The sequence below is a fragment of the Paramormyrops kingsleyae genome, chromosome 12 (genome assembly GCF_048594095.1).
Source record: "Paramormyrops kingsleyae isolate MSU_618 chromosome 12, PKINGS_0.4, whole genome shotgun sequence".
In the NCBI taxonomy this organism is placed as follows: Eukaryota; Metazoa; Chordata; class Actinopteri; order Osteoglossiformes; family Mormyridae; genus Paramormyrops; species Paramormyrops kingsleyae.
Window position 1 is genome coordinate 13,414,979 of NC_132808.1, and position 11,304 is coordinate 13,426,282.

The window sequence follows — 11,304 nt, forward strand, 5'->3', positions numbered from 1 at the left end:
TCTCCAGGACCGGAGTTGGTGACCCCTGCTGTACAGTGATTGTGGACAGTTATGTCCAAAATTTATAATTATTATCTACATTGACTGACCAATCTACTGTGGTTATAAACAGATAAATTGTCATCTATCAGTTTGCACTCATAAAAACCTTCACCATGAAGAGCGATACCTGCTTTTCTGTTAATTGCATAAAATTGAGTGAAGTCCTCGCTCTCACAATAATCTGATTCGGTCTTCATCAATTTATTCTGATTACTATGACCAGGGCCGCCCCAAGCCTTCAGGGGGCCCTAAGCAGAATTTTATTTGGGGGCCCCTCTGTGCCACCAATATGACTAATTATTGTCAATCCTTTATTATTCGCACACTATAAATCTAACACACCCAATATAAATTTTATTTTTTTGTAGCTGTGTTGCTTACATCATATCAATGTTTTTACCCTTGCTATGATCTTTAATTGTAACAGTAGCAAACCCACAGGAGCAGTCAGGTGTTAATTTGCACTTTAACATTCAAAGTCTTGCAGTACCAGTTGGCATACTTAATGTGGTGTACTGAAAAGTGGCAAAATAAACTAGTAGACAATGCTCTTACTGTAAACACTTTAATTTTTTTTTTTTTACAACATGTAAAAAGTTCAATACAATCAACACAAATAAAATAAATAATAAAATATAAGGCTAACGTTAACCACTTTAATTACTTTTGGTCAGAAAATTTTGCAACATTTAAAAAGTGCAATACAATCAAGTACAATATAATAAATAATAAAATATAAAGCTAAATACCAAAGAACTACAAATTAGTCAAATACAAACAGGATATTTTATATGAAAAGACAAACTAACTCAACATTCCACCTCAATATTCCACTTTCCTTAGAATTTGTGTTTCCTTGTTTTTCTGGAGGCAAAGTCGTTTATGATATCATTATAAGATATCTAATGGGCAATTATGTTATTAATACTAATTAGTGCAAGTCCACTCAGTCTTTCTTGGGCCATGGAAGATCTCAAATAGTTTTTGATCAGTTTGAGTTTGGAAAAGCTCCGCTCTGCAGATGGAGAGTGCAGGCTATCCGGAGATAACAACAACAACAACAAACAACAGTTATTTTAACATCAACCTATATGACACCGCAGCGAGCCATCTGTACACCTAAAACATTAAGACATAATGATATAATAACACAGACCCCAAACTTAGGCCAGTCCAGTGTAAGTAATGTTAAACTGTTATCAGTACCAAAGTTATAAAACAGAAGCTTATTTTTTATTATTCATCGGTAATTTTTGTCCGTCTCATCCTTTGCACGAGCATGAATTGACGAGCCGTTAGCTGCCGCTGGTGATCGCTAAGCGGAAGAAGCAACATTAGCTTGCAATTTAGCCTCGTTTAGTTTATACTCATTTTTTTTTACTTACCTTTATCTTGCTGTTTTTTCTCTTCCTCTGATTTCTTCCGTTTTCTTTTCTCTGCACCAGAAAGATATGTCCTTTTTTGTGACATTATTAGTTGTTTTGCTGCAGTGACGCTGCTTCTTCAATGAATTTAAGTTAACTTACCTCAGGCATCGTACAGTACGGCTGTCATACTCCAACTGTGCATGCATCCTGCAGCAGCCAGTTAAAATAATATTGCGTTGTTTTTTTTAATTGAATAATGGATTTCATTACCAATATGATGTCAACTGAAATATTAAACATATATAAATAAATAAAAAAACGATGTAATTTCATGTACTCTTGGGGGCCCCGTGGCCACCAGGGGGCAGCCGCTTAGTTCGCTTATGCCTTGGGCCGGCTCTGCTATGACGACCAATAGCAGAGCCAGAAATCACAGCGTGGGTGGGTCAGCAGAAAATCAGGCCAATTCACATCATAATCACACTACAGACTCAACTACCATACGTTTACAGTATTTTCAGTTTTTAAATGACCTGTGGCATCACTAAGACCACATTAATAAAGAGAGAGAAAAATCTACTTGTCTCTTAACAGCACATTTCCTCCAACTGATCTAACGACACACACACGTGTCTGTCTGTCGCAATCATTGCATTGTACTGTATCGCTCGCTTTGAGTGCTGAGGTGGGCCTGAGTTCCACATGGCTGCACCCAGGACTATCTGTGCCAGCATGGTAGGTGACAACTGGACGGTGTTTCTATTAATGACATGATCAAGTCATTAATAATAATAATAATAATAATAATAATACATTTTATTTATAGGCGCCTTTCTAAACACTCTAAATGCTAAAGAACAATATAAAAACCATGATAATGCAAAATACAAGATTAAAAACACAAGTTAAATTAAACAAAGCACCTGAATTCACAGAGAGAAAGCCAGCTTGAACAGATGGGATTTGAACAGTGGAAGTTAGTCAATGTTTCTGAGCTCCGATGGTAATGCGTTCCAGAGTCGAGGTGCTGAGCGACTGAAAGCTCTGTTCCCCATGGTAGCCAGACGAGCGAAGGGGATGGTGAAATGGATGGAGGACGAGGATCTGAGGGTGCGAGCGGGAGTGGCAACTTGTAGGAGGTCAGACAGATATGGAGGGGCAAGGTTGTGGATGGCCTTAAATGTTAACAGCAAGATCTTAAAGTCAATACGGAACCTAATTGGCAGCCAGTGAAGCTCCAGCAAAATGGGAGTGATGTGGTGGACGGAGGGGGTTCGGGTGATGATACGGGCAGCGGAATTTTGTACCAATTGTAGCTTATAAAGGGATTTCTTAGAGAGACCAAAGAGAAGAGAATTGCAATAATCCAAGCGAGTGGTAATAAGACTGTTAACAAGAATAGCAGTGGAACGTGGGGTAAGGGAAGGACGTAGGCGGTTAATATTGCGCAGGTGGAAATATGAAGACCGGGTGATGTTATTGATGTGAGACTGGAAGGATAAGGTGCTGTCGAGGATGACACCCAGACTCTTAACCTGGGGGGAGGGGAGGACAGATGAGTTATCAATTACTAGAGAAATACTGTCAGTGATGGACAGTGCTGGTTTAGTTCCAACTAGAAGAACCTCAGTTTTGTCTTTATTTAATTTGAGAAAATTTAAAGAGAACCAGGACTTAATTTCTGCAAAACAATCAGTGAGGGTGGAAGTTAAACTGGAAGAATTGGGTTTGCTACTGAAGTAGAGCTGGGTATCATCCGCATAACAGTGGAAATTGATACTGTACTTGCGAAAGATATTGCCAAGGGGAAGGAGATAGATAATAAAGAGGAGGGGCCCCAGGACAGATCCCTGTGGCACACCTGAAGTGACAGTGGAAAGCTGAGATGTGAAGGATTTGAGCTGAATGAACTGAGTACGGCCCGAGAGATAAGATTTGATCCAGTGTTTGCCTGATACCAATGGAGGATAATCTATCTATGAGAGTGTTGTGACAAATGGTATGAAAGGCCGCACTCAGGTCAAGAAGAATGAGAATAGTTAGTAAACCAGAGTCAGCTGCCATAAGTAGGTCATTAGTGATTTTTATGAGTGCTGTTTCTGTGCTATGAAGAGGGCGAAAGCCAGACTGGAACTGTTCATACAAATGATTGTGTGATAAGTGAGAATGAAGTTGAATAGCTACTGTTTTTCAAGAATTTTACATATAAATGGTAAGTTAGATATTGGACAGAAGTTATTGTAGTCGGTTGGATCAGCACCGGGTCGTTTCATTATTGGAGTTATTACAGCAGTTTTGAACGACGGAGGAACAGTTCCAGTGGTGAGAGATGAGTAAATGATAGAAGAAATGAGGGGAATCAGAGAAGGGAGACAGGCTTTTACCAGATCTGTGGGTAGAGGGTCTAACTGACAGGTGGATGACTTGGACTTACATATAATATCTGAAATTTCTGAAAGGGTGGGAAGCTGAAAGGATGAAAATATAAGAGTAGGGGAGTAGAGTTCAAATGAGCTACTAATGGAGGCTGACCCAAGGTCCCAATGGATCCTCTGTATTTTTTCGTTAAAGAAGGACATAAGGGAATTACAGAAATCTGTTGAATAAAGATGGGATGGTAAAAAATCCAGGGGTTGGGTGATATTGTTGAGTATTGAAAACAATGCCTTAGTATTACCCTTATTGGATGAAATTATATGGGAAAAATAGTTGGATTTAGTTTGAGCAATAGAATCTCTGTAGTGTGATATATGGTCTTTGAACATCTCTTTGTGAACAGTTAGTCCAGTTTTCCTGTAAAGCCTCTCTAGTTGGCGGCCTTTGGTTTTCAAAAGCCGAAGTTCAGGTGTAAACCAGGGAGCAGAAAAACAAAAAGAGACAGATCTGGTTTTCAATGGGGCAACAGAGTTAAGAATGTCGCGAAGCCCAGAGTTGTAATAGGTAACTAAGTCTTCTGAGGTGGAAATATTGGGAATGTCCATAAGGGAGTTAATGCTTGACATAAGTAAATCCAAATTAATATTCTTGATATTGCGAAAGGAAATGAAACGAGGGAACTTCTGAACAGAAAATGTGAGTTCAACTTTGAATGAGATGAGGAAATGATCGGTTATGGGGAGTTCGACTGCTGTACAATCAGAAGGGATAACATAGAGCAGCAAATTAAATCCAAAATATGCCCTTTAGAGTGGGTCGGAGCATCGCTGTACTGCTGAAGTCCAAAACTCTTGAGACAAGATATAAAGTCTCTTGTAAAGGGGTTATTATTATTGTCCATGTGTATATTAAAATCCCCCAGCAATATTATATTTGACAATAACGTAGATAGGTGGGTTAGAAAAGCAGCAAAGTCATTTAAAAAGTCAGTATGTGATTTAGGGGGACGGTAAACAGTTGCAATGATGGTAGGAGTAGGTCCAGACAGTTGACATACAGTGGATTCAAAGGACCCGAATGTCTGAGCAGACACCGGGGAAACTCTCCATTTCTCACGGTAAATTATCGCGAGACCTCCGCCCCGACCGGAGCCACGGGGTTCAGATATATAAACAAACCCCGGAGGAGTAGATTCATTAAGCTGAGAAAAGTCATCAGGCAGTTGCCATGTCTCAGTTAAACAGAAAAAGTCAAACTTACGGTCAATCAGGAGATCCTGGATGAGATGTCCCTTGCTCTTAAGTGAGCGGATGTTTAATTAACAGACCGAAGTTGACAGTTGAAGTTTCACGTAAGGTAGTAGTGCTAGTCGACCGAGCTAGGCTTGCTAGCACACTGTGGTCGACAGTCCTGCTGGAGTTACACGGAGGACGACGGGAGCTGGACCAGATGGAGCTTATTGTTTTCGAGGTGTCGGTCAGGAAATCCCGGCGGGACCCACGGTGAATGTATCTCCGGCGAGGGCAGAAAGCGATGTCCGGGTAAAGCTGCAGTATAGTCGGCGAATGTTCAGACAGGTGGAAACGTAGCCGGAGGAGGTCAGCCGCCGAATATTGGAGCAGACCCGTTGCAGGTTGGAAAACAAGCGACAGTGGAGTCCAGATAAACACAAACCAGATAAAAATGCAACTGAGCCACATAGTGAGTGAGGACTCGGACAACTTAACAACTTAAGTGTCCAGTGGGCAGATCCAGATCCAAGGAAGACTCGATACTGGCGAGCAGCGGCAGTCAGATCGCGCCAGCGTTCGCCCAACCGGTAGTCTCCAATGTAAGTGGGTGTGTTGAATCAAGTTGAATCATTAAGTTCAATCAAGTCATTTGAGTTGAGGTAACATTAGTCATGTTGACCTTGAATGTGACAGATTGCTGGCTGCCCCAATTATAAAGCAGATTGCATTTGATAAAGCCAAATTAGTGCAAACCCTTCTCGAGCCCATACAGAGTACAATACAGTGCCTGCAGTTTGAAAAAAAATGCCTTAACATGACAGAGTACTCCACAGAACATGGCCTGATGCTGATTGGACTATGATATTCAGATGCAAGGCAAACTGTCTACGTTAGAGTAACTGTCTACGCTAGAGTAACTGTCTACATTAGAGTAACGGTGTGGTAGATAATTCCCTCCCTTTCCCACTCTGGTCGTGCGTCGTCTGGTCGCCCTAAGGAACAGACTGCCCCTGCTTTAAAGGATGATACATGAATATGAAAATCACCAAATACATGCGTTAAATCAAACAGCACATAATATACTGGGTTCACCGTCCAATCAAACAGGCAATTACTGCAGTCAGCTAAGAGCTGCCAATGATCGTACTTACAGCAGTAATAGCAGTTATCCAGGTACAGAATGACTTCCTGCAGGTACTTGCACTCTGCATGTTCTCCCCATGTCATGTGAGTCTCTGGTTACTCCAGGCCTCTACTGGGTCCAAAAACATGGACAGGTGCCTTCTGGGATGGATTTGACCCCATAGTTGATAAGTGATTGAAATCTTGTTTCCTGTGTCTTTGTAACATATGACAATGGATTCTCTGACCTGAAACAAGAGTTAACACAACTTATTCAAACATGTCATCCATGATACCATAAGTATGCTTTCCCGATTAAAAATGTGCCATTTTAACAGTATGATTTAATATTTCTAGCTAATTATTGTTCCTTGTTCTGCTTCTACAAAACTATGAGAGATTTGTACCCACTAATCGCTTGACGTGCATTAAGTGTTGAATATCAGAAGGTTGTGGGTTCCAATCCTAAGATTATGAGAGTGATTTCACCATTGGGTACTTAAGCCAGTGTCTCTCGAATCAGTGTGGGGGGACACTCAGACGGTCCATGTTTTTGCTCTCTCCCAGTTCACTGAGAGTTGGGAGGGAGCAAAAACCTGGACCGTCTGGGGGCCCCGAGGACTGGTTTGAGAAACACTGACTTAAGCAAGGCTATTAACTCTATTTGCTCACGGTGCTCTGCTTTCTCAAAGAGTGAAATTTACTGTTATGACTTATGTAACTCCTGCACTGCCAATTTTGCAATAAAAAAGGACATGGAAGCCTTGCAAACCAAGAATCATTGTTTAATAAGGATGTCTGTAGACTATTCAAAACGCAGGGAGCAGCCAAACTGTGATTTCATGGAAATTTTCAAAAAGGCATCAAGAAGGTAAAATACAAATATTCAGAACTACATCTGAACAGCAATCTCTGCTAAGTCTGTCACAGACTAAAAATGCAACAGCTCTCCACCCTCATCCAAAGGGACGCCCCAGTGCGTGAGAAATACAACAACTTCTTTGCTCACTTTGATAGAGGAAGCAGTGAACCTGCCAGCAGGACCTCAGAATCTGAGAGCTGGGCCAGTCAATCATACAGGCTGTCTGAGAGTGAGCAGATACTGAACCTCCACACCAGTCAGACACACACTGCACAGGCTCAGTGCCAGCAGGCAGTCAGGCTGGATGTAGTTTGGACTAATTGGATTCTCCCTGCCCAGAGACGTCTTATATGGAAAAACTGCTATCTGGCAAATGCTGCCCAAACGACAAGCCTAAAAAAACTTTTCCCCAACAGCTGTAGCCAGACTGTCCCACTTCTCCGTCCCCCACCCCGTCTTGTAAATGATACACCGCCCCCACACCACACCATAAAACCAACCCATGGATTCAGACACCATTCTGCACTGCTTCACACATACCGAACATAAAGCTCTGGAAAAATGAAGAGACCACAGCAACATTTTTTGTTTCACTCATTTCTCAGTTCATGGGTATCCGTCTGTGAATAGTATTGTAGCGCTGGTTAGATGGCACTGCACAGAAGAACCTATTAGTATTTCCCAGCATGCTCGCCAGACATGTAAATACCCCCATGTGTAATTGTTGTAGTAAACAGTAATGCTGAATCTTCAGTCTATGTAAGTGTGTCTGTCTATGTTTGCTCTGTTCTGTGCCAGTTTCCCTGCCCTCTGTAAATCGTCACCATCTGTGTGTCTTACATTCCAGTGCATGCTTGTTATTTGTGTGGTTCTTTTAAGGACCATAATTAAAGATTAGCTCCAACTGAACCCATCTGGCCTCATCTCTTCTCTGCCACTGTGATGTCTCAGTCTGCTAAGTGCTACACTGGTGTTAGAAGTGGGATGCAGGAAGTGGTCCCAGAGCCGCAGCATGGAGCCCCATGTGTAACTTGCTGCGAGGAGCCATAGCATGACCATAGCTGTGTGCAGGACCATAAGAGGCAGCAGGTGGAGGCTGCTTTGTTTGGCCGTGAGGAGGCGTGTCGCAGCTGGGAGGCCCGGCTGACTCAGGAGCGCCATGAGCTGGATGAGCAGTGGGAGCGGGAGCAGTAGGACCCGAAGCGCCATGCAGCTGCTCCAATTTGTGTCGCTCCTGCTTCACAGACTCACGCAGCCACTATGGGCACAAAGCAGAGAATAATCCAGGATGCATAGTGTCCATCTGAAGCCTGCATGACTGTATAACTAACGCCGACTACAAGGCAGTTTTTTGGTTCACTCATGTCTCAGTTTACGGCTGTGTGTCTGATTTTTTATTTTTTTTTAACTGCAGCCTGGTTTTTCTCTGTTTCTCATTAATGAAGGGCTTCTTCCTTGCTTTATGGGACTTCAGTCCTGCTTCTAGGAGCCTGATATGAACTGTTCTAGCACTGCACATCACACCTGCACTTAATGCTTCCCATTCCTTTTGAAGGTCACTTGAGGTCATCCGCTGATTTATGAGGCACTGACGGACAAGTTGTCGATCATCTCTGGCATTAGAAAGTTGCGCCCTTTACCCGGCTGGTTTCTAGTAGTTCCCAATGTCTCCTGCTTCACCGTGTTCTTGTGTACTGCTGTACTTTTGAAGCAGCCTGCCTCGCAGTGTAGCCTTCTGTCAGCACAACTATGTTTCCAGAGCAGTAGTTATATTAGAAATATTAGAAACCTACATATATTGCATATTAATTACCTTTGCAAGTAAAAATGAGGATCCATTGAAATGTATTGGCTATTTCAACTAGTTTTATGTTTCATCTAAAAATGATGTTGAATATATTTTCCTGTATGTTTCATATATTATCTGTTGTTTTTATCTATTTTCATGGAAGTTTTCTTCATGCCGCTGTGGCATCCTGGCAAGTGAGATGTGTTTGGAGGAGTGGAAGCAAGGATCAGCGAAATGTGGATCAGCAAGTCTCGACTTCTGCAGGGTAGCCGGCTTGTCTGCCAGTTTGGGAGCAATTTCAAATGTGAGTAATAAGATAAGACTTTTATTGTCATTGCAGTTATACAACGGCATTGTGTTTAGTAGCTCCCGAGAGAAGACCGCAGCAATGGAGAATACAAAATGCTCAATAAGCCTGCAAGTAGACAATAAAATTACAAGTAGACAATATTACAAGCAGAATACAAGATAAGGTAAAAAGGAAAAAGTGCAAGTATGCAGTGTAAACAGGTATTGCACACATTATGGTAATTATATTAATATTTATTGTCGGGGATCCGGGCGGCTTGGGCACGGGAACGACGCATGGTGCACGAAAAAGGGCGGACGACCCACTTGCGGCTCAGGGAACAGAAAGGGTTTATTAAATAAAACAGAAGACACTACAAATCACTAACCAAAAACAAAGGACCACGGGGGGTCAAACACTAAAGGGAATAAATAACAAAAACTAGGAAGGAAAACAGGATGCAGATCAACCCAAACTAACCAAGACAAGCAACATCACACAGAAACTACCATCAACAACAATGAACCACTAGTGAACTAAACTCAGGCAGGAACTTAAATAGAAAAACTGAACAGAGTAACGAGGCAGCAGGAGTGAGACAAGCAATAAACCAATTGGGGAAGGTGCAGGACAACGAGCAATCAGGAAAACACACAAGGGCAGGCACAAGAACAGGAAACAGGTGGAACTAATGAACTCAGGGAACAAAACAGGGAAACTAAGAATTAACCAAGGAAAAAGGGAAACCGAAACCAACACTAGGGAATTTAAACAGATAAAGACACAAGCAGGGGCACAAGGAACAAAACCAAAACCAACTACAAAATCAGACATAAGAACTAAAGAAACTCAAATGAAACACTAGGGAGCCAAAATACAAAAACAGGAGGTGGGATTCAAACACACGACAGAAGGGTACACAGACAACCACATGCTCTACACATTGAGCCACATGACCAGACAGGTAACAGGAAAAACTCAAAGACAAACATGAAGGACGGGATGACCAGCAATGCCTGCTGGTCAAACGGGGAAGGGACACGGAAGGACCACAGCAGGGGCTGACCCTGACAATTTATATTGTACATGTTATAGTATTTGTACTTATGAAGTATAAAACAGGTAAACCATGTAAGCAGGTATGCAGTTGAGAAGGAAAGCTTGGGCGGTAGGGCCAAGCTGGGGGGCTGTAATGACACAGGTGAAGCTATGAGGGGAGATGCTGAGTGTGTCTCTGACACTCCAGATGGGGTTTTATTCACTGGCAGCTCGAGAGAAAGCTGAAGACAAAGTTACAAGTTACACATTTATCTACCAGATATTTACAAGAATTATTTCCAGTCAGCTGCTTGGATGTTCATCCCAGTCAGCAGAATCATTCTGGGCCGGATGTAGCCTGCATACACCATTTTCATCTGGCCCTCTGACGACATGGAATGAGCAGATCATTGCTGGTTTCCACTGGGACACTTCAGCCAGAAGAGGCACAAATGCAGATGCAGTTTCTGAATCTCACACAGAAGTAATGCTTGTTAGGGCCACTTGACAGCCAGACCTCTCTGCAGTTAATACCCAGCCCTGGTCAGGTTTTATTCTTGTTTATATCACATTCACCTAACCACCTGAATGTCTTTAACCCTATGGAATGAACCAGGGGCCCATATTTATTTTTCAAAGCACAGACGAGCTTAATTAAGCAACATGTAAATTTACACACACACAATTTCTGATTTTTTTCTACCAAGCACTTATCAATTTAAATGAAAACCAATCTCAATACTGTATACTCTTCTTAACCACGACGTAAAGACTGGTAATAAAAACGGTCTTTCAGCAAGAGTGTCAATGTAAAGGCAGCACTCATGGACACAGATTGTACAGCTTCCTATTCTGCATAAGGCAATTGGCCAGGGGCCCAAGGCAGGGATTTACCCAGGATGCAACAGTGTCTATCTGCAGCCCAGAAGACTACAATAAATGCCAGTATAAGTATAACGCCTGCTGTAAGGCCTGCCCACCTGACAGTAATGTTGCACTACAAATAGGGAAGTTTAGTATTGACTACCCTCTCCATCAATACATGAACTGAGGACAAACATAATGATGAATACATTAGGTTTTAATCAGTTAGACTTTATCCAAAAATATCCAATTGAACAGAAAAAAATATCTAGGTTAGACGGCTACTTAAATAACCAGTCTTTGTCAGTTAATCTACACAGGTT

The 11,304-nt window shown here is 42.0% G+C and overlaps 1 long non-coding RNA gene across 1 annotated transcript; it reads right to left on the minus strand.

Annotated features, from left to right (window-relative positions):
* Positions 1 to 956: 956 nt before the first annotated feature.
* On the minus strand, positions 957 to 6,245 carry LOC140593560 (uncharacterized). Its single transcript, XR_011993951.1, has 3 exons — positions 6,169 to 6,245; positions 1,428 to 1,478; positions 957 to 1,077 (listed from the first exon to the last, which is right to left on the minus strand). It is a non-coding gene; the product is annotated as an uncharacterized lncRNA (long non-coding RNA).
* Positions 6,246 to 11,304: the final 5,059 nt, after the last annotated feature.